The sequence below is a fragment of the Cavia porcellus genome, unplaced genomic scaffold (assembly GCF_034190915.1).
Source record: "Cavia porcellus strain 051 isolate PalLab524CR breed Dunkin Hartley unplaced genomic scaffold, mCavPor4.1 scaffold_2, whole genome shotgun sequence".
NCBI classification, from domain to species: Eukaryota; Metazoa; Chordata; class Mammalia; order Rodentia; family Caviidae; genus Cavia; species Cavia porcellus.
The window spans coordinates 128,492,613-128,517,437 of NW_026947485.1; the positions used below are offsets into that span (position 1 = coordinate 128,492,613).

The 24,825-nt window shown below is 36.7% G+C and overlaps 1 long non-coding RNA gene across 1 annotated transcript; it reads left to right on the forward strand.

The window, feature by feature from the left end:
• The first annotated feature begins 8,996 nt into the window (after window positions 1-8,996).
• Window positions 8,997-16,793, forward strand: LOC134475285 (uncharacterized). The gene is made up of 4 exons (XR_010046412.1): window positions 8,997-9,113; window positions 9,322-9,383; window positions 11,944-12,163; window positions 13,544-16,793. It is a non-coding gene; the product is annotated as an uncharacterized LOC134475285 (long non-coding RNA).
• Window positions 16,794-24,825: the final 8,032 nt, after the last annotated feature.

Sequence of the window (24,825 nt, forward strand, 5' to 3'; positions counted from 1 at the left end):
CCTTCACCAGAACAGGACAGGAAGAGTGTTCCAGCTGAAGGAGGATGACATTCAGAAGACTTATCTCCCTCTCTGATACCAACAACAAAGAACCCAATTAAAACAGCAAGTCCAAGGTATCCACAGGACCATCACTCCAAAGGGCCATTTATATTAATATCCTGAAAAGAATTTTTATCAAAGGAAAACATCTTCCGTCTTTGAGTTGAAGATTCCTATTTACTCACTGATAATTTTATGTCAGATTCATAATTATACATCCTGTAGGCATTTCACATAGAATCATAAGGATTATTGGAGTTCACTAGATCTCAAGAGATGATCTAGTTGAGTCCTTTTTTAAAAAATGTTAAAGACTTTAGTTTTGTTAGAGCACTTTTAAATGCAGAGAAAGATTGAGGAAGAGATATCCCATATACCCTTTGGCACCCTGTGGGCATAGCCCTACCCTTTATGATGATAGCCCAGCAGAGTGGCACATTTCTTACAATTAAAGGCCTGCAGTGGTGCATTATTGCCACCTGAAGTCCTGGTATAGATGAGGGTTTTGTTATATGTATGAAGACTGTATCATAGGATCATACACAGTGCTTTCACAGCCCAATGCCTCTGTTGTGCACCACCTGTTTATCTTTCTCTTGCTGTGACTCCTCAAAAACCACTGACCTTCTCAGAGTCTCCATGTATTGTCTTTTCTAGAATGCCGTTTCGGGCAAACCGATAGTAGGTAGACTTTTCAGATTAGATTTTCTTATTTCCTAAGATGTCTGTAAAGTTCCTCCCTTTTTGGAAAGGTGCAGGGGGGCTTGATAGCTCTTTTTTTTTTGCTCTGAAAAACACTCCATTTTCTAATGATGCTCAAACACTTTGCTACACTTAGAACCTGCCACTTTAGCAAACAACACAGAGATTTCTAACAAAATCATGTGTTCTCTTATCATATGAACCAGTGAATTGTATTCCCAGCTGTTTATCCAAAGAGCTAAGAGTTAACATCTATATGAAAACCAGCATACACAGTTCTAGAAGCTTTACTGATAATTTCCAATACTTGGAAGCAATCAAGATGTCCTTCAATAGGTGAATGAGTAAACTGACATTGTAAACAATGAAATATTATCCAATACCTTTGAAATGCTTTTAAACTAATATGAAATATTTCCTTTCTACAAAAAGAAAATTTTCTCAAAAACTCCATATGAAAAAGGCAACAGGGCCAGAAGTGGTGGCATGCACCTGTAATCCTAGTACTTCATAAGCTGAGGCAGGAAGATTGCCAGAGTTTGAGACCAATCTGAGATACACAGTTAGTTCAAGGCCAATCTGAACTACATAGCAAGGTTCTGTCTCAAAAAACCAAAATATTTATTGTATTATTACATCATTATCATTATTATTATTATTAATAAAAGGCAGTAGTAGTCTGTGATTGAGAGCAGGGTGGAACCCTAGAGCTCAGCCCTCCATAAAACTCAAGTTTAAAAGAATCCTAAAGTGTCTTTTGCAAACTATTGATGGCTAGCATAAAAAATCAACAAAAAGATTCAGAGAGTCACCTAGTTACCCACGTCACATTCAATTCTGGATAACTAAATCTCCCTACCGCATGTTTATACATATTTTATTTGAACAAAGATTAGGTACATTTATTAACTACCTTTCTTTGGCTGTATGTAGTTACTTTGGGATTGCTTTTTTAATGGGGACAAATCTTTTTTTTTTTTCAAATGTACTGTATTCAGAAAAGAAGTTATTAAAAAAAAAAAAAGGATGGGGTCCAAGCCGTGGGAACCTGATTGGGCCTTGCTGACCACCTCTCCACCCCGAAGGGCACGCTGCAGCTGCCCTGCCTGGAGGAGGGAGCTAGGCCTAGCCGTGGGAACCTGCTTGGGCCTTGCTGACCACCTTCTCTCTGCCCCGGAGCACATGAGGCAGCTGCCTCATCTGGAGGAAGGAGCTGAGCCGAGCCACAGGAACCTGCCCTGCCCTTGCCTGCGACCTTCTTTCTGCCTGGAGAGCACCAGCACTACTGCCACCCCCTGGAGGAGGGAGCAGCCCTGTGGAGGAGGTTTGAAGCCTATGTAGGCCATCAGAGTGACCTTCTATCAGCCCAGGGAGCTTTTCCACCAAAGGAGGTGGATGGTTACACAACATCCAATCCCCAGGAGAGTATGAGATCCTTGCTGTAAGTGGTTGGGGACCCGCTGGGCTTGTGGCCACAAAAGATTGGGATTAGCGGGATTTGGGCTTGGCTAGACCACACATGGTGGCCTTGTTTCCATCTGGGGAGCTTGTTGCCAGAGGAGGGAGCTGTGCAGCTTGAGGAGGCTTTAAGCCTACATGAGATAAGCCCGGAAACCTTCTTTTAATCTGGGACCTCACTGCTCAAGGAGGGAGCTTGCTACCAGAGGAGACCCAGGAGCCCAGGACATAGGAGACAATTTCCAACATGCCAGGGGAACCTTTGGAACAACACTTGAAACACAGAAATATAGGAAAATGACAAAACCAAAGACCAAAATGCAATCTCAAACATCCAGTCCATCCCAAGAAACCTTAGGAGCTATGTACATAGAAGAAAATATATGCCATACACCTGAAATATTGGACATAATAGCAACTGAAATAAACAAGCAACTCCAGGAAGCTTTAAAGGAATTCAAACTAGAAATAATCTCCCAGGTAAAAGAAGAAATGATACAAGAAATGAAAGAAATGCTGAACATATCTAAAGAAGACACAGTTAAAAAATTGGAGGGACTAAACAAAAAGGTAGAATCTCTTGATGAACAATATAAGAAACAAACAGAATACATAAAGCAGATTCAAAGAGAAATACAGGAAATCAAAAATTCCATTGAAAGCTATAAAAACCACCTCAATGATAGTGAAGATAGAATTTCAGACCTCGAAGACAAGATTGCAGCTAATGAACAGGAAAGATCTTTTAAAAATAACAAGAAATCAGGGAATAACAATTCAACTGCTACAGGATAATGCAAAGAGAAACAACGTAAGATTGATAGGGATAAATGAAAAAGAAGGGGACAATATAAATGATGTCAAGAGGATATTTAGTGAAGTAATAGCTGAAATTTTCCCAAACATGAGATTGCAAACTGACATCAGGATCAGTGAAACATATAGAATTCCAAGTAGCCATAACCAAAATAAAACTACACCCAGACATATAATAATCACCATCCCAGAAATCCAAAAAAGAATACAATATTAAAAGCTGCCAGAGGGAAAAGACAGATCACCTATAAAGAAAACCTGTCAGAATCACAGCAGATTTCTCAGCACAAACAATAAAGTCAAGAAGAGCATGGAGTGAAGTATTTCAGATCCTAAAGGAAAATGATTGCCAACCTAGACTGATGTACCCTGAAAAACTGTCCTTCAAAATCGATGGAGAAATAAGATACTTCCATGACAAAGAACAGCTGAAGAACTTCATGATCACCAAGCCAACCCTGCAAATAATACTGAAAGACAGTTTAGATATACTTAGGAAAAAACCACTAAGCAAAGCAGACAATTAAACAGAATAGAAAGATAAAGATACAACAGTGGTAAGATAACATGTCAACAATAAGCCAACATATAACTATTATAACCATTAATGTAAATGGACTCAATGCACCAATTAAAAGAAACAGACTGGCAGAATGGATCAAGAAAAAAACCCAACCATATGCTGTCTACAAGCAACCCATCTAATGCAAAAGGATACTGACAGACTGAAAGTCAAAGAATGGAAAACAATATTTCATGCAACAGGAACCGCAAAAAAGTGGGGGTAACTATTCTGTTTGCAGATAATGTCTACTTCAAACCAAAAATGATCAGAAGAGATAAAGAAGGTCATTACATACTGGTTAGGGGAAAATTTCAAAGAGATAAAAATCTTAAACATATATGCACCAAATTCCAGAGCACACAGTTATATAAAACAAATATCAACAAAAATGAAAAACCAAATTAGCAGTAACATAATTATTACAGGAGACCTTAACACACCACTGACACCAAGGAACAAATCAAATAGAAAATCAGCAAAGAAATAAAAGAACTGAATGACACCTGTGAACAAATGGCCTTGATAGACATACATAGAGTGTTCCATTCAACAACATCAGAATACACACTCTTCTCAGAAGTACATGAGTCATTCTCTAAAATAGACCATATACTTGCCCACAGAACATATTAAATAAATGCAAAAAAGTTGAAATTATCCCTTGCATGTGATTGGATCATAGCTCCATGACATTAGAAATTAATGGTAAAAGATACTTCAAAAATCCCACAAGCACATGGAAGTTGAATAACACACTCTTGAGCAATCAGTGGGTCACAGGGGAAATTAAACAATACCTATAAGCAAATGAAAACAAAAATACAACTTACCGGAGTCTGTGGGATGTAATGAAAGCTGTCCTCAAAGAAAAATTTATTGCACTGAGTTCCCACATCAGGAAAACAGAACGAATACAAATAAACACCTGATGTTACACCTCAAACATGTAGAAAAAGAAGAGCAAATCAAGCTCAAAGCCAAAAGAAGAGAGCAAATTATAAAAATCAGAGGAGAAATTAATGCAATAGAGACTAAGAAAACAATCCAAAGAATCAATGAATCAAGGAGTTGGTTCTTTGAAAGAATAAATAAAATTGATACGCCCCTAGCCAACCTTATTTTAAAAAGGGAAGAAAAAGATCAAATTCATGCAATAAGGAACGAAAAAGGCGAAATCACTACAGACTCTGTAGAAATACAGATGATCATCAACATCTATTTTGAAAACCTCTATTATCATAGGTTCGATAACACAGAAGAAATGGACAGATTCCTAGAAACATATGAAGTAACAAAGCTAGGTCAAGAAGATGTAAAACTGCTGAATAAGCCAATTCCTATTAATGAAATTGAAAACGTAATTAAGTCCTTACCTCCAAAGAAGAGCCCAGGCCCAGATGGATTCACTGCAGAATTCTACAAGAAGTACAAAGAAGACTTAATGCTAACACTCCTTAAAATCTTCAATGAAACTGAAAGGTCAGCAATCCTTCCTAAGTCATTCCTAGAAGCAAATATTACTCTAGTACCAAACCTGAGCAAGACCCAATTAAAAAGGAGAACCACAGGCCAATCTCGCCAATGAACACAGATGCAAAAATCCTCAATAAAATATTGGCAAATAGGGTGCAGCAAATCATCAAGAAGATTATACACCCTGACCAAGTGGGATTCATCCCAGTCATGCAGGGATGGTTCAACATATGTAAATCAATAAATGTAATCCACCATATCAATAAAACCAAAAGTAAGATCATTTCTAGAGACTCAGAAAAAAAGCTTTTGATAAGGTTCAACATTCATTTATGATGAGAAACTTAAAGAAAATTGGAATAGATGGTCTTTACCTCAATATAATAAAGGCCATCTATGACAAACCTACAGCCAGTCTCATACTAAATGGCCAAAAATTGAAGACTTTACCTTTAAAATCAGGCACAAGACAAGGATGTTCCTTATCACCGCTCCTATTTAACATAGTACTGGAAATACTAGCCAAAGCAATTAGACAAGAGAGAGAAATAAAAGGAGTAAAGATAGGAAAAGAGGAAGTTAAATTATCAATATTTGCAGATGACATGATACTCTACATAGAAGACCCCCAAAACTCCATTGAAAGACTCTTAGATATAATAAATAAATTCAGCAATGTAGCTGGATACAAAATCAACACTCAAAAATCAATAACGTTCCTATACACTAACAACAAAATCACTGACAGAGAAGAGAAGCCACACCCTTCATACTAGCAACCAATAAAATGAAATATTTAAGAATTACTCTCACAAAAGAGGTGAAAGACCCTTACAAGGAAAATTATAATACACGGAAAAGAGAAATTGAAGAGGATCTCAGAAAGTGGAAAGACATCCCTTGCTCATGGATAGGAAGAATAAATATTGTGAAAATGGCCATTCTCCCAAAACTGTTATGCAGATTCAATGCAAGCCCAATAAAAATACCATCCACATACCTCACAGATCTAGAGGAATCACTCCTAAAATTCATCTGGAACCAGAAGAGATCTAAAATAGCAAAGACAGTTCTAAGCAACAAAGGCAAGGCAGGAGACACCACAATCTCTAACTTGAAGTTACACTACCAAGCAACTGTAGTAAAATCAACATGGTACTGGCATCAAAACAGAGCTGAAGATCAATGGAATAGATCAGAAGATACAACCACAACTACTCAACTACCTTATCTTTGATAAAGGAGCCAAACAGGTTGACTGGAAGAACAACAGTCTCTTTAATAAATGATGTTGGAAAAACTGGTTCTCTATATGCCGAAAACTAAAACTAGACCTATCACCATGTACTAAATTAAAATCTAAATGATCAAAGATCTGAATATTAAAACAGAAACACTAAATCTATTGGAAGACAAATTCGCTATAAACCTTGAAGACATAGGGGTAGGTAGAGAATTCATGAAGAGGACTCAAACTGCACGGGAAACACTTCACCAGAATCAATAACTGGGACACCTCTTATTAAAAAATTTCTGCATGTCAAAAGAAATCTCCAGCATAGTGAAAAGAAAACCCACAAACTGGGAAAAGATATTAATGAACTGTCCTTCAGACAAAGGACTTCAGTCTGAAACATATAAAGAATTAAAAAAAATCAGACCCCCAAAATTCAGAGATTCAATCCAAAAATGGGCATCTGAGATGAACACACAATTCTCAGATGAAGAAATATAAATAGCAAATAAATACATGAAAAAATGTTCATTGTCATTAGTCATTAGAAAAATGCAAATTAAAACTACACTGAGATTCCATCTCACTTCTGAAAGAATGGCCAGGATCAAGAAAACCACCACCGACAAATGTTGGAGTGGCTGTGGGGAAAAAGGAACTCTCCTGCACTGTTGGTGGGAGTGTATACTGGTGCCACCATTGTGGAAGTCAGTCTGGAGATGTCTCAAAAAGCTGGGACTGGAAGTCCCATTTGTTCCAGCTATTCTATTTCTAGGCATATTCCCAGAAGATCTGAAAGCATCATACCACAGTGATATATGTGCACCCATGTTTATAGCAGCACAATTTGTAATAGCCAGATCTTGGAAACAACCTAAGTGTCCATCAACTGAGGAATGGATAAAAAAGTTGTGGTACTTTTATATAATGGAATACTACTCAGCAGTAAAGAATGATCACATTGAGATATTTATAAATAAATGGGCACAGCTTGAGATCATACTCAGAAGTGAAATAAATCAAACCCACATGGATAAATACCAAATGGTTTCCCTAGTGTAAGAAATGATAACAATACATAAAAGTATGCAGTAATCATCATTCCCCATATTGCTTTGAAGCCTTATAATGTTTTCATTCATTAATTGGAATGGTTTTACTCTGAGCTGTTTGATCTTATTGTTGGTGATTGTATGAACAGCTATTTTGAAGAAAACACGACATCATAATAGCTAGTGCTGATTTAATATCATCGTTTTGAAGTCCCATCAAGCTTTTGTTCTTCGTATCTATCAGTCTTAACATGTATCTTATTGGATTTTATTATATGTGATAATACAAACAAAAACTTATAGACAAGGAGATAATATAGAAACCATTGTTCATTTTCTGTTAGTTGGTTCTAAATACCCTGTAATACTTTCATTCTCTTGAATGGCTTTACATTGCCTTGATATGTTTGATGCTACAGTATATAAAGTTATACTCAAATATTCCAAGGAAAGAGACACTAAGGTAACTACTGTTATGTCGGGATATCTTGTGGTGAAACACAATTTTGCTTAAATGGTTATGTTCTGACATGTGCTGTTTTGTTGTTATGTCCTCTTTTATCTCAATCTTCTTTTTTATTATTGATTTTCTTATTTTTATCTTTTTCATTAAAGGAAAAAATAAATTAAAAATAGCAGGATATATTATAGTAACCACTTTGACTTCCTATTAACTTGATTTGAAGCCCTGTCTTGCTCTCACCATCTTGACTGATTGTACTCTATTTTGGGGAGGGGGGTGTTGGTAGTATCAAGTTTGAGGATGTTGGCAACTACTTTGAAGACAATAATATTCACTATGATGCCCATTCTGCTTTGACTATTATCTTCTTTTGAAGTCCTGTAATGTCTCCAATGCTTAGGTTTTATTGGTTTTGTTCTGTACTGTTTTGTTCAATGTTATTATAACTGATGATATAGGCAATTCTTTTTAAGATAGCAAGAGGCATTAGGGTAACCATTGTTGAAAACCTTTTATTCTGTTTTTACATCATGTACTATGTCCATCCTTTTGATTTGACTGACTCTGTTTTGTTATGTCACATTTGGTTTTATTCTCTTCAAAAAAAAAGCAATGAGAACTGTTGGAGTAATAAAACCCAAAATGTGTAAGTGTTATTGTAAAAAAGAGAGGAAAAGAAAGTGCTCTAAAGTATATAACTGCATGTATATTTAAGTGTATAAGATTGATAACCACATTACTGAATTTTTGTTGGATCATTGAACAGAACTGTTTGCAGTCTGACTGTTTGAATGTCCACTTTGTATGTATGTTTTAATTTTGTAACTTGAACAACTATTTCTAAGATGACAATATGTAATCTATTAACTAGTGGTTTCTTACTATTCATTTTTTTGAAATTCTGTATTACTTGTACCCTTTTTCTGTTTTTCTTTTTTTTTTTTTTTTTTTTTTTTTTTTTTTTTTTTAAGGGATGGAGATTTAACTCAGCCACATAAGCACCTGCCTGGCAAGTGCAAGGTCATGAGCTGAATCCCCAGTACCAGAAAAAAAAAAAAAAAAAATGCAGCTCTAGTATTTACCAGCACTTCTTCCAATGGGAGCCGCAAATATTCAGTTAAGTTCTGAAATAAACTGAAGTTCTCCCCAGAGAAATTTCAGGACACAGTTCTGTCCAAGTAGACAGAAGCACTCACTTCAGCACGTCATTATTTGACATAACACAAGGAGAACAGGAGCTGAGGATTTGAACAGCACCATCAGAGTAAAGAAAACAATGTTAAAAGGATTGCTCAGCTCACAAACAAGGTGAGGGTCCTAAGGTTTTTTTTTTTTTGGCTTTTTGGTTTTTTTTTTTTTTGTTTGTGAGGAAAGCTTCATTTACAAGTCTAATTTCTGAGACTTAAATATCTTATTGTACTTTAAGAAGACTGTGCAGATTTTTAAACTTCAGGAATTATGAGTCCTTAAAACCATGGAAGATTGATTTCATGTTTTTTGTTTGTTTTTCTTTTAGAGCATTTTGATGCAGGGTTGGCAGGAAAGAGGTGCCTGTAATCAGTCAGCATTTTAAATGAGGTAACAGGGTATAATTGTCTACTGACCACTGCACGCATTTGTTTATGACATGCTCCCCAGGCTTTTAAAGGTTCATTGTTATTATCACCTCTTCACTGGGGGAGCTCTCTCTTTCCACTTCTCTTTTTAATTCTCCAGTTCTTCTCCCCTCAGTCTTCACTTCCTTTGTGGGCAATACAAGAAGGCATGTTTCCTTCCAGCTGGCAAGGCATTAAGGAGGTCGAAAGGGGTGTGCAAGAGTGACTTACACACTCCCCCGAGGCCAATTACACTTGGAATCCTCCTGATCTACCCTGATCTGGGAGCCAGGCTTCCCCTCACAGCCCATTGTGCTAGCTCTGAGCCACCTGATCAGCCTGGTTCTACCCAGTATTTAAATTAGGGCGTCGCCAGCCCTAGACCCATGTGAGGGCCTCTAGGTAACACTAGGGAATAAATTAACATTCTACTGTTGTTCCAAAGCCACATGGACACCATTATTAGAAAGCCATCAGCAATAAAGGGGGCTGTTCTGCAGGTCTCAAAGAAAGGGGATGAAATAGCATCATGCAATTGTGTGCTATTGCACTGTCTTAATACAAAAATTAGCGCGTTGCCTTTGTTATTCTGGTGGGAGGGCAATTTACAGTTTAATACGGCACCACATTATGTAACTGGTAGTGTAACTTTACTGCATGCATTCCTTTCAAGATCACAAAATACAGCGAAAAGAAAAGAAATGAAAAAAAAAAAAATGTTCAGTCTGTGTTCATGTGCTAGCTGAGCCAGCAATCCTAATCACCACCCAAAGGCTAATGTTAAGTGGTCAAGCTGGTTTACAGAAACACTTGCATAACAGAGCAGTGACAGAAAAGGACGATGTGAGAAAGGTTAACAGACATCAAACAAACTGGCCTTCAGTAAGAATTACTTGAGAAAATGTATGTTTCAAAATCAATAACAAAGCTCTTTACAGAATTTTGGAAAGTAAAGGGAAAGTCTCTGAATTTATTGTGAACAAACCTTGGCAGGACATCACAATGAGATAATTTGATTTTACAGCAATAAGAAAAAAAGAAAGATAGAATGAAAGAAAGAGAGAGAGAGAAAACAAATATATATATATATATATATATATATATATATATATGTCGAGATTTTTTTTGCCTTCTTTTTGTTTGTTCTGTTTTGTTTCAAGGCAATTTATCATATTGCTACTGAAATTATGTGTGAATTTCCACAATAAGCTTCATGATCTTTCCCATTCAGATTATACATTTATGAGGTAATTATATTTTTCTATCAGTGATTTTACTTTTCACTATTTTTATCACCTGCGTTACAATGTCCTGAACTGGACACCAAAGAAAAATTGAGGGAAATTATATGCCTTGAACAACTCAGACACTTTTTTTCTATTAGGTAATAAAAACAGTCTTAGGTAAAATGTTATTGTCATTCTTTTCTCTTGAAAAGCTATGAATATAATGCTAATGTGAAAAAATACAAGTGGTTTCTGTTTTAGAAAAAGTACAGCTCAAAGTTATGTTTTTTGCTTAAAATAAATAGGCAATTTATAGTACATAAAACTTTTAGAATTTGGGAATTTGAAGTGTATTTTTAAAAACCACTTATCATTTTAAGAGTCAGAATAATCAAATTTCAATGCTGATTCTGTAGCATATTTTATATCTTTCCTAGGAGGGAATTCTTAAATTGTATAATCACTCCAATTTGTATGATTTTCCTGTGTACTCTAGGTTAAGTCGAACAGTAATAAAACTATGCCAATAATAAAAATTAGTAAATGTATATCAAAAGTTTGATTGAAAATTCATAACATGTAAGGAAAAGTATACTTAAATGAATCACATCAAGTTGAAGTCCCACTCAAAATACTAAAATATATTTCACCACAGTTTTTCCCTTTAAAATAGGTAATTAAGATAAACATTTCAAAAATAGTATGTCAACCATGTACATGAAAGTATATAATATCAATAATAAACATGAAAAAATTTCAACCTTCCTAGAGATTCCAAATAACAAGAAGATATTTATAGCTTAGTCAAATGTGTAAAGACTTAAAAATGAAAAAGCCAATGAATTTATAGTGAGACAAATAATCAACATTAATGGTGCTAGTTTGAATAAGCACTATAATTCTGAAGAGCAATTTGATAATCCAGGTCTTAAAAATTTTCATGTCTATCATTAATTTCACTTCTTGAACTACATACTAAAGAACCAGTACAAATTTTTCAAAATGTATCAAATGCAGTTTATTTCTGTATAACTAGTATAACCAAAATATTACTTCTTAATTGAGAGGAAATACGTTATGGCTAAGTAAATTGTGTTGTGTAATATGTAACATTATGCAGCTATCAAAAGCAATTGTCAAGAAATCTTTTTAGAGTCAGAGGATGCAGATAACATGATCTTAAACTTCAAGAGGCAAGGCTCAAAATGGGTATATGATTGGATTCTAATCATATTATAATCTTCTCTCTCTTTCTCTCTCTCTCTCTCTCTCTCTCTCTCTCTCTCTCTCTCTCTCTCTCTCTCTCTCTCTCTGCAGAGTTTACTCTTACAATTCAGCCTCACACTGTGAGGAAGCCTAAACAGTCACATGGAAAGGCCCTGGGAAACAGGAATAGAACTAATTCCCTTCCCCGGTAGTTCCAGTTGTGCGGTCATCCTTGTCAAAGTGCCAGATGGGCAAGCAAATACATCTCAGACCTCCCAGACCAGCTGTCCTGCCAACTTAATGTCACTAAGTGAACCTCCAGCAATGCCAGGTGAGAAGAGGGAGAAATGACCACTAAACCCTGTCAAATCCCAGATCTAATTACAAGATGTAATACAATGGTTGTTGAGATTCTAAATATATACATAGCTGTAGATGCAGGTACAGAAAATAAAAGTAGGTAGATAGGAGTCTAAGTGGAATGATTGCAAGGTAATACTTTAAAATATTAACACTCATGATCTTTCAGGACAACATTTATCAGTGATTTTAATACTGCTGGGCTTACTAAAATTTCAGGGATAAATATCTATCACTTTTAGTTCACAATGTTACTTGATAACTGATGAATAATCACTTAAAACAAAATACATCTTTTTGGTTTTACTGGTAAGACATAATTTGTATATCTTTACAGAGTATCTTATGATAATTCAATATAGAAAAACACAGGGTACTAAGCAAGTCAAGGTAGTAAACACCTCTATCTCCCAACATTAATTATTCTTATTTATTGGGAATGTCATCCTCATTTATTTTGAAATAGATCACAATTATTGTAATCAACACTTATTTATGCAGCTATAAAATACCAGAGCTAATACTGTTCTTTGTGATTTTGGTAACTGATATCTAATTCCTGTCTGTCTTCCCTTCCCAGTTCCCAGAGATAACCATTCCATTCTTTCATGAGATCAGTTTTTTAATTTCCAAAAAGAATCAGTGAGAAGATGGGATATTTGTCTATCTGTGTCTGGCTCATCTCACTTAACATAATAACCTCCAGCTCTGTGTTCTTACTAAACACAACATTTCTTTTTTGTGGTGAATCATATTCCACTGTGTATATAAAGCTCCCCATCCTTTTCCATTCATCCACTGGTTGAATTCAGTATTTTGGGCTGATTGGAATCAACCTTATTTGATTCTGCATCTTGGTTCTTGTGAATAATGCTACAGGAAAAATGGGAGAGTGGCTATCTCTTTGGGAAAACAAAACATATTTTAACATAATATATCCAGAGAAATACAGGCAGAGACACTTTGGATTAAAATATCTGCTTTGAGATTTAAATAATTTAAATGACTTTCATTAAAATTTAAAAGTGAAAATGCTTTTCTTAAATGCTTGCTACTGAAACTGTCTTTTACTGAATCTAACCAAATTTAGAAAATAGCAATGACTATCTTTCACCTGGGTCATGTCAGATCTTTGGTGAGACCTTTGGTAACCCCATTGTTACCGAAATGGTAACAATCTGCAGGAGAACAGAATGAGGACCAGTGTCCCTACTTAGAATACAGCTCCAGCCAATTGCTGCTTATACAAAATGCGAACCCAGTGTTTCCAAACTCTTGCACTTTCCAAGAGAAAAGGGAAGTTTAGATTTCATGTAGACATGTATGTATTTGTCTCTTTCTTGTCACTCAGATATGACACCAGACTCCAGCATTATAGTTCATGGTTTCAGTCAAATATCAGGTGGAGATAGGATGGCAGAGAGGCATGGCAGAGGAGATGGTCCTCCAGCACGGCCACCCAGAAGCAGAGAGAAAAGAGAGGAACTGGAGACAAGAATACAACCTTCCAGGCCACACCCAAAGAGAGCTGCCCACAACCTGGCCCCGCTCCTAACATCACGTTCATCTACCAAACTCTCAGATGGATGAATTCATTGATGATCATGGCATCCTCATAATTCAATCAACCTCCAAGCACATGAGACTTTGGGGACATTTTGGGTCTAACTGTGTATTTTTATGCATTAAATACACTCATTTTCAACAGTTGAAAACTAATTCACAGTTTTAAAATGTGCAGAATCAGCTGGGCCCTAGCAGCCCTCTGGTGTTAATATTGACAACAATTTTGCTCATGGTTGACTCAAGGAGCCCAGATGGCGAAAATACAGGGCTATATAATTTAGAGAAGCATACCTTTCTGAAAAGTTCCATGTTTTCCTGGGTTAGCTCTGCACCATGATTTTTAGGATGACCCAGACACCAGCTAGTTTGCTTATAGAATAACGCTATCCACAAGTAAACCTGGAACATTCCCCATAAAGACACAATGCTGAGTCAAAAAGTAATTTTTATAGTTCCATGTTGTAAAATTCCCTATAAACCCACAATTTCCAAGCTGAAGCTTTCAGTAACTTTTGCTCAGGCTGCTGAAGGGGTTAGAGACAATGGATTGGGGTGGGGAGTGATTATCTGAGTTTGTAGAAAGAGAGGTGTAAATCTTTAAATCCAGTTTCCATAGTTTTTGATAATGCTTGCATCATTTTGTTGAAGGCAATCATAATGGCATTGACTAATGAACTCTGCATGCCAACTACTGTGTTAAGGGCTCAGTATCCAGAAATGGACTAAGTCTTGTTCTCTCCTGCTAGTGAATGAAAGAGGTACAGAAAAGAACCATTGTATTGCAGTGTGATCCACTATGAAAGAGGAAAGAACACAGTGTGCCTCCTGGCAGTCAGAGATCAAATCCAAGTGGATGCAGGAGAAAGTTATGCAGAAGAGATGCCTGGAACTCCCTGAACCAGAAAGGCAGCGGTGCCTGACCCAGGGAAGCTGTGATGGAGCCTAGCATGGGAGGAGCTAACAGCAAGTCCCAGGTCACACTAAGAGTTTAAGCTCGATTAGTGGTGGTGTAGCTCAGAGGAAGGCTTCAAGCAAGCTAAGTATGAGCACAGCATATCTGTGTTTTAGGGGAAAAAAAATCACTGAGGACAGCTCAGAGCCCTGAATGGGGCAGCTCAGAAGCTAGAACTGAGGTAAGAGCTGTTTCTCTAATGCATGAAAGAACCATGAAGACCTCTAAGCAACAGTGAGAAAAGGAGAGATTTCAATGCTTTGTGCATGGTACATAATGTACAGTAAAAATAATTATACCTTAACTTCTTTTCTTTTTAACACTTTATATCATAATAATCACATATTCTGTCTGTTACCACAAAGTGCAAAATTAGTGAAATTTAAAATCCATAAACAACTAATGACTGAAATCGTACATCAATAAGAGCTTACATTAAAGAAGAAAAAGCACACCATCTAGTCTCAATCTAGAATTTTTAGGTTTTCTTGATGCTTATTCCCATGACAAATAATTCGTTAAAATAAAGGTTTATCCCTTTATTGGGATTGGCGGAGTGTAAAGTGTTACGGCATTTGTCTTAGTCCGGTTCCTAAAGAGCAGAGCCTGTTGCTGAGAGCTCGCTGGCTGCTACTTTATCAGGAAAGAGGGTCCCAGAGCAGGCAGAAGAGTCGCGGAAGGCATTGGGGAGAAAGGACTCTTACAAGGTTGCCATGGTGCCTGTGATGCCAGTCTCTGCTGAGTGCAGCTAAGGACTCTGGCTTCCTAGAACCTTCACACACAATTTCTCCAAATAAGCTGCCAGAGGATGGAAAAGGAGGAAGAAATTGGTCACCAGCCTCTACTTGCCATGGGTTAATAAAGTCATCCCATTCATTCCCTGCCTATTTCCCATTTGTGGATGTGCAGAGCCTGAGCTTGAAGCTAGATTTAAGATGCCCCACACCTGGCACTAACACCTGTACGAAAGGAGAGAGATTGGTGGTGTCAGGGTGAACCTGCCTGACCCTCGGCCGCATGCTAGAGCTGGGGCTGGGACGAGACTGGGGGAGTTAATCCTATAGGAAATTGTACTTCTCAGCTCACTGATACTGAAGCTTGCTTCTGGATACACAAATCAGGATGGTTCATGAAAATTAAAACAACCTTGAACAGTTACAGACTTACCACTAAGAATTTATTTTTGAGATGAGAAATGCAAACACAAGTAAGATTATTTAGGAGTCTGTATTGTTCAACCATTCAATAAATATTTGCTTTTTGTCTTAATGGTGCTGTGACAGACTCTCAAAGCATGTAATGCTCTAATCATTGCACGCTGTGATCTGTTCAGGCTGCTTCCTCTCCTCCTGTTCTCCTAACTTCTCACCTGAGACTCCAGGGTCCATTGCCACAGCTATGCATCTACATATGTCCACTCCCTTGCCCTTCTCAGGGGCCTTGTGATACAGAAGAATCAAAAGAGATTAACTCCTAGAGCCACATCCTCCTGCCTCCCCTGGCGTCACTCCTCCTGCCACCCCTGGCTTCTGCGTCCATGGGCAAACTGTGTGACTTTTTAGAAAGGGGATTGTTTTCAGTTTTGGAGAATGGAAACTGGGATTCAATTTTTTGTTTGGTTGTGCTTGTTTTTGTTTGCTTTTTGAAATAGGGTCTCCATAAGTCACTGTGTTGTCCAGACTGGGCTTAAACTTTTGATCCTCCTGCCTCAGACTCCCAGATAGATAAGATTACACCCCATCATCCTCTGCTCTTCTGGTTCTTATTAGTGCCAGCTCTCACAATTTTTGGTTCTATCCCATCTTATCTATATGGAGATACTGACCCAGAATTTGTCCTGTTTGCCTTCAGTAATCAGTTTTTCTTCTCTACTGGATCAGTAAACAGGCATGCTAGGATATTCTGATCTTCATTATACCTCATACCTCACCCAGCTGAGGAGCCAACATCTCCTGCCTCTGTCTCCCTGGGTAGAATTCTTCTTAGCTTTTCCTTTCATTTTCCCCTGAACCTCCCTCATTCCCACCTCTCTACCAAACTGTTCTTTGCTGAGATCACTAATGACCACACCCTGATAAATGCAGTGGAGATTAGTAGTCCTAATCTATTTACATAGCAATGGCATTCATGCAGACTGTCTTGTCATTTTTTAAAAAGTTTTCTTTTTCCCACTTGGAATCAGGGTATCATTCTTTGTAAATTTCCCATCTCATTATCTATTCCTTCTTCTTCTATTTCCTTCTGTCTCCCCAAACTCTAAGCTTTGTAACATCTTAGGCCTCAGTCTTGTTACTGTGCCCTCAGATTTGAGACGACCTCACCCAATTCCTGTGGCTGGAAATGCCATCTGTTCCCTGAAGATGCCCAATTGTAATGTCTCCAAATGTAATGACCTCGCCCTTGAATTCCAGACTCACACATCTGGCTGACTGCCTGACATCTCTAAGTGTCTAAAAGGCATCATAAACTTATTGTGTCAGAAATAAATTCTCTCATTTGCCCTACCACCACCAAAGCCAGTTCCTCCCACAGCCTTCTCATCTCTGAAAATGGGCTGAATAATAAAAATCTTGTAGTCATCTTTGTCTGACTTTCTCTTTGTATTCTATGCATAGTCTATCAGAAAACTATATGACCTTCAAAATGTAACCAGAAAATAGAACTTGTCTACATTACAGTCTTCATCCAAATGATTATTTTTTATTTTAAATGGAATAAAACTAAAAATAAAAGAAACAGTAAAGCAAATCAACACAAAACAATGATAATTGTATAGAACTTCAAAACAAGGTATAAGGAATCAACAATGACTACCATAAAGTCTCTTGTTATCTTCAAAATAGATGCCCATAACATCCGACATAATAAAATCAAACACAACAGACCAAAATAAAACCAATCAAAACAAAGCAATGGAAGTTATATAGCACTTCAAAACAAGATAATGGGAAATCAACAATGGCTACTATATATATTTTGTTAGCCTCAAAATAGCTGCCCATATCATCAGATACAATAGAAACTAAAAAACAGAATAAAATCACACAGAATGATAAAAATGATGTAAGATTTCAAAACAAGATAATAGAAAATTAGCAATGGCTACCACTTCCCCTTTTAGACATTTCCTCTCCTTTCATTTTCACAATATCTACTCTATTTTGGATCCTCCTTCTAGGACGACAATACTCCTTCTAGGGCAAGAATGCAATGCTCACCCATGTGAGTCTGAAACATTTCATCCAGAAGCATGATCTCAAGTTGTGTCCATACCTACAAGAGCCTCAAGATTGTCTTTCTTTACACCCGAGTAGCTTTCCATTGTATAAAAATGTCATATCTTTCTTATGCATTCTGCAGTTGATGGGCAAGCTACCCTTGCTTTTTTCTGGATCCTCACTGCATGGAGCATTGTGTTCTCCTCGCCAACCTTCATTGCATGAATTTCTTTTTGAGTCACATGTGTTTCTTGTACACAGCATATTATTTCCTTTTATTGCTGAATTGAGGTCATCTACATTAATGTTTACAACCAGCATACACCGATTTGTCTCTGACATGCTATTCCCCTGCCGTTGGTCCTCTACTTTTCTGATTCATTTTTTGGCCTGTGCTGCTTGGAGATGTCCCTGGTACCATTGTTCCTGGAACCATGATTATTTTTAATCTCTCTCTTGAATATCCTTCTTGTGTCAGGGTTAGTTTGGTGATCAGGAATTCCTTCAACTGTTCTTTATCATGGAAGTATCCTAACTCCCCACTAATTTTGAGAGCTTTTCAGAGTATATCAATTTGGGTTTGAAGTTGTTTTCTTTCAGGATTTGAAACACTTTAAACTCTTTTTGACTTGATGGTTTATGTTGAGAAGTCTACCATGATTCTAATGGGTTTTCCTTTATAGATGATCAGTTTCTTTTTTCTATCAGCCTTTAATATTCTGTTGTTGTGTTGAATTTCTGGGACCTTGATTATTATATGTCTGGGTATAGATTTACTTTGTTTATGGCTGATCTGTATGTCAGGTCTTTTTCCCATGCTTGGGAAGTTTTCCACTATTACATCTGTATATGTCATTTGTGTTGAACCCTCATTTTTTTCACTGACACCTATCAGTCTTAAATCATTTTTCTTTGTTTTTTCATGTGGCCATTGAATTGTTATTTCCTGGTTCCTTGTTATTTCTAAGAGATCTTTCCTTTTGCAATCACTAGCTGCTATCCTGTCTTCAAGATCTGAAAGGCTGTCTTCAGTTTCTTTCAAGCAGTTTTGCCAGCTTTCAATGAAGTTTATAATTTCCTAGATACTTCTTTGAATCTGCTTCATGCATTATAATCCTTCCTATATCATTCATTCAAGATTTCTATCATCTTCCTATGCTCTTCTTTTTTATCTATGTCTTCTTTAGATATGCTCAACATTTCTTTCATTATGCTTGTAATTTATTCTTTTACCTTTTACCAGATATTATTTCTGATCTGATTACTATTACAGCCTCATGAAGTTGTTTCTTTACTTCAGTTTTTGTCTTTTCAGAAATTTTAGGTGTGTGACTTCCAATTTATTTCATATCTATGTCTCCCAGATCTGTTCTGGGTGTGCTGGAGGCATAAGATTGCCTTCTGCTTCTTCGAATTGAGATTTTTCTGGGTTCCTATGTAAGAGCTGGTTGTGGGATCCCAGGTACTTCCCACATTGGCTGTCCATCCATGGTGTAGGGGAAAGGCCAGGCACTTGGGTTTCTCCTAACCTACATTCCTGGTTGAGTGGTAGTGTGCGAAACGGACTTCTTCAGACATTCATGGGTACACCAAGACTCCCCCAATCATGGCAGGCAGGTTTCCCAGCCCACTCTGGCTACTGTGCTGATTACAAATGGTTATTATCCTCCTGGATGATTACAGTAGCCTCCTAAGTCATCTTCTTGCTTTCCATGCATGCTCCTGGCTCATACCTTTCAGTAGGTATTGTGATGCTCTTAAAATAGAGATCAGATTTTAATACTGCTCTGTTGTTCAAATAACTCAGAGTAAAACTGTAACCTCCTCCCAGATCTTTGATGATCTGGTCACCACCCTTTCTCTGACAAGACTCCTTATTTCTCTCCCTCATTCAGTCAACTACAGCCAGCCTTCTATCTTGCATTTTTCCTTGAGCATGCCCAGGACACTCCTGCCCTCAGCCTCAACTCCTCTTCCTCCAAGACAAACTCATGACTGGTTCCTTACCTTCCCTCAAGTCTCCACTCAGAAGTCAGTATGTAAGAAAGCCTCCTTAACCAAGCCCTATAATGATACATGTTCATGTGTTTCATTATTTATTTCTGATCTGACAGCTGCACTAAGAAAGATATAAGCTCCATGCAGGTGGGCACACTATATCATTCAATTCTATACCCCAAGAATAGAAGAGTGCCTGGCATGTGCTATAAACCCTCTGAACATTTGTTGAATGAATTAATTACATCAGACTTGAGAGCATAGGGAATACTTATTCATTAAATTTCTTTAAAAATACTTTGGCTTTTGAAAACCTCAATTAATCTTGCATATGATAAAAGAATTCTAAGTGATTTAGGAAGCCAAAATTGGTTTTATTTATAAGTTTAGTAAATGACTCTAATAGCAAAAATTGATTTAGATGCATATTTTAATCTTTAGCATTAAAACCCCAGTTTATACTTAATAGATATATGATTTTTTACAGCTAATTTAACTACTAGAACAAAATTAGGATAGAGATGGAATTAAACAAGATTGGAATTTTTCAAGGTGACCATGATGAAGAAAATAGCAAGAGAGGAGGCATATGCACTGGAATGAATAGAGTTACACCCGAGCTATAACCTGACAAAAGAGAGGAGAATAGTAAGGGGATGGGTGATACACTCATTAGAGATTCTAATTTTGGTGTATCACATATATAAATCAAAAGACAAATTTCTTAAAGAATGAACAACAATGCATGAGTTAATATTACCTCTGTTAAAGTTCTACTTCAACATGAAAAGGATTGTATTGAGTAATAAAACTTCAAGAAAAATAGAGTGTGTTTGTTTGTTTGTTTGTTTCGGACAAAGTCTCACTAAACTCCAGGCTTACTTTGGACTCTTGGTATCACCCTCCCAAGTAGAGGACTAGGATTACATTAATTGCGAAGTACATACATTTTAATAGGTGGTAAACAAAAGGAGCTTCACTTTACTAGAATCTGCCAGCCTACAAATGATGAAGCATAGTTCATTAGTTCTGAACATGGCACTTTGTATGAAACTTGAAAGCAATTTCAGCAGCTTTCCTTACTGATAATCTTTATGTTTAGTCAGTCTTGCCATTGGAATTGATCCACAAGACCCCATTATAATGAGATTTCAGTGGAGACTATTCTTATCTATTTTTATTGCAATGTATCTGTAGATAAAACCAAGTGTGAATCTTTAGTGTTCAGGTTATATTCCCGGTGCAAAGGCAGCTCACTTCCTGGTGAACAGATGGTAGATAAATCTACCAGAGGACAGGGATGGATAGAACTTATCTCCACAAAGTTTAGCACATGGAATGGTACATTGTTTGCCATGATTAATATAATTTTAATGTATATTAATTGTACAGATTATTGGATTTTTCTGTGACATTTCCATACATGTATATATGAACTTTGTTCTAATCAACCCTTCCTAAAGTCCCTCTTCTTCCTCTTCCTTCCAAACCCCTTCTACTTTATTTTTTTTTTTATTTAAGAGGAAAAAGAGAAAAACACAAAACAAACCAAAGCGGCGTAAGGGTACACGCAATACAGAACTACAAAACAAAACAAAACAAAACAAAACAAAAAACCATAACAGTAAGAAATTACCTGCTAGTAGATTACACACTATTTTCTTGAAAATATTTCCTCAAATCACAGTATCAAAGAACATAAGGTGGACATTCAAACAGGGAGACTGCAAACAGCTGTGTTCAATGTTCCAAAAACATTGATAAAGTCAGCTATTTAACACCCCCAAACACACTTGCTGTTATATCCGTTAGAGCTCTTTTTCTTTTTTTTTTTTCCCTCTCTTTTTTACAACAAAATTTACACATCTTGGATTTTATTACTCCTTAGTGCTTATTACTTTCTTTGGGGGGGAGGAAGAATACAGTCAAATATGGCAAAACAAAGCTGTCAGTCAATACCAAGGATAGACATAGCACATGGTGTAGAACAGAGTACAAGTTTATCAACAATGGTTATCAACGTTGTCCCTTGTTTCCTTAAAAAGAATTGTCTATCTTATTAGATATTATAAAGTTGGACAAAACAGTAGAGAACAAGACCAATGAAACTTAGGCATTGTAAACATTACAGGACTTCCAAAGAAGACAATAGTCAAACCAGAATGGGTATCTTAGTGAATCTTCTTGTCTTCAAAGTAGTTGCCTATGTCTTCAAACTTGATACTATCATATAGAATGGAACAGAGTCTAATCAGTCAAAACAAGATCGTGGGAGTACTACAGTTCCTCTTCTACTTTAGTCATTATTTTAAATTTCTTTTTAGTATTTCTATGCAAGAGAATACGGGCAATACTTTTCTCTCTCTTTGTGGCTGATTTCACTTACTGTGATAAAGTCCAGATCGATTCCTGTTCCTTAAAATGTCATGACATTCTTCTTTATGACTGCATAATGCCCCATCGTGTATATATACCACATTCTTTTTATCCATTAATCTCTCACCAGGCAACCAGGCTGGTTCTGTATTCCACAATAGACATAGGAGGACAAGTGTGTTTATGGTGTTCTCACTTCAATGCCTTCAGGAATAAATCCAGGGTTGATATAGCTAGATCATAAGGTAGTTCCAGGGGAATTTTAAAGGAATTTCTATACTATTTCTTTGTGTGTGTGTGTGTGTGTGTGTGTGTGTGTGTGTGTGTGTGTGTTTATGTACCAAGGATTGAACTCATGACCTTGTGCTTGCCAGGCAGGCACTTACACCACTGAGCTAAATCCCTGGCCCAAATTTCTATACTATTCCTGTAGTGGCTTTAGTAACATACATCTCCACCAAAAGTGTGTGACAGTTACTTCTTATCTATACCCTAACTACATTATTATTATTATTATCATCATCATCATCATCATTCTGACATGGATAAGATAAAAGCTCAATGTAGTTTTGGTTTATATTCCTCTAATAGCTAAAAATGTAGAACAGTTTTTCATATATTTATTCTTTATAACATAAAATTCTCATCATAATAACATAAAACCAGCATGACCTTTCTAAAAATCATTTTATTTTAAAATATAGCAGGATCTAAACTTTAATTCCTTTTCAAAGTCCTACAGCCCAGAGGTCCCTGTTACAACATACATTTGTTTCTACTCAATTCCTAACCTTCTTTTCTTTACTGGTTCTTACCACCTGCCTTCACATCAATAGGAACATGAAAAATTATGTAAACAAATACATCATTAATGTCAAGTCATCCCAATTATTACTAGTTTTTCTTTCATTCTTTTTTCTTTTTGAGTGCTCTATTTTTCCATATTTCAATATATGCAAATTCTTGTAAAATATTTTTCCTAGCCAGGGATGTGGCTCAGTGGCATAGTGCCTGCCTGGCAAATACAAGGTCATGAGTCTAATCCCCAGTACAAAAAAATTATTTTTTTCCTGCCACGGTTCCCCAGCAGAAAATGCCACATAAAAGCACATGTTCTTTCTCAATTACTGCAGTGGCTTTCCTCAGTCCTGTCACCCTGAATTTCTGAGCTGCACTCAGCCCTTCATCAGTGCCTTTATCATGACAAGACAGGCTCCCCTTCCTGTAGTTGCAAATGCTCCTTAGTTTGCTTCATTCTGGCTGTGGGAGTTTCCCACGTGCAGTCCCTTTTTCCAACCTCTTTTATTTTCTCCTTGGAGAATGTTTCTAAATCACCTCCAGCATGTCCAGATCAGGCATCCCATTTTTAACTATCACAATCCTGGAGGCTTTCACCTGAGTTAAAAACTCTTATTTCCATCTATCCACAGAACGCCACTTTTGCAAATTTGGCACATCTGAAATGAAATTCACTTCTGTCACAATCCAGTCCCAAAACTGTATAAATATCTATACCAGAACTTGCTTCTTCCTATAGATTAAAACCTAGAATTCTACAAAGCTTCATCCTTTTGCCCAAGTACCCACTCTTTTATTGCAACAACAATCACAATAATATCAATCACTATGCTAAGACTTACATATGCAGTACCTTGAACACATTTTATCATCCCTAATACCCTCACCCTGTTCTGGACTTACTGTAATTCAGTTTTTGATACAGTTTACTCACTTTCTCCAGTCTGTCTTCTGCACTCACTTCCAATTCAACCTTCTACATATTTCAAGTAGATCTTTAAGGCTGGCCATGACTTCAAACTGTCTACAGGAATTCATGCAAGCTACTGAAGAGCCAGAAATACATGCATACTTCAGACAGCCTATAAGCATCACTAATGGTAGGTTTCTCTTATGGAATATGAACCATTGACTTTAAAAACAAAAATGACCACCTTTAAAGTCTTCCAGTTCCTCCATACTGGCCAGCATTTGGACCAGGCTATAGTAGTGCAATACCCAAAATCTTAAGTACTTTCAAGCAAATATCAGAATCTTAGAGAACTTGTTTCTGTGATGAGCTTGACAATTTTACAATATTTAAAAATTCTGCAGATGATGTCAGTGATAATATTAACAAATGTGTTATTTAGTTATTAGCTAATGAAATGTGTCAACAAGCGGAAGATCTGAAAATTTAGCAAATAAATACTTTCCAAATGATCAAAGAATGATGTTATAAACCATGCATGGTTAGAAGACATATTAAAATTGCAAGATAAGGCAATGGATTTTAATGAAGCAGATTACAAAGAGCTATAATGTAATTTCAGACTCTTCACTGCAAATGCATTTCAAGAAACTACCGCTTGTCAAGTTAAAAGAAGAATATCCATAACTCTCCCCAAAATGGTACTAAAATACGCGTCCCTGTTCTATCTGCATGTCTATGTGAGGCCAGATTTTCTTTGTCACTTTAACCAAAACAGCATAGGGGAACAAAAATCAATATAGAAGCAGACATAA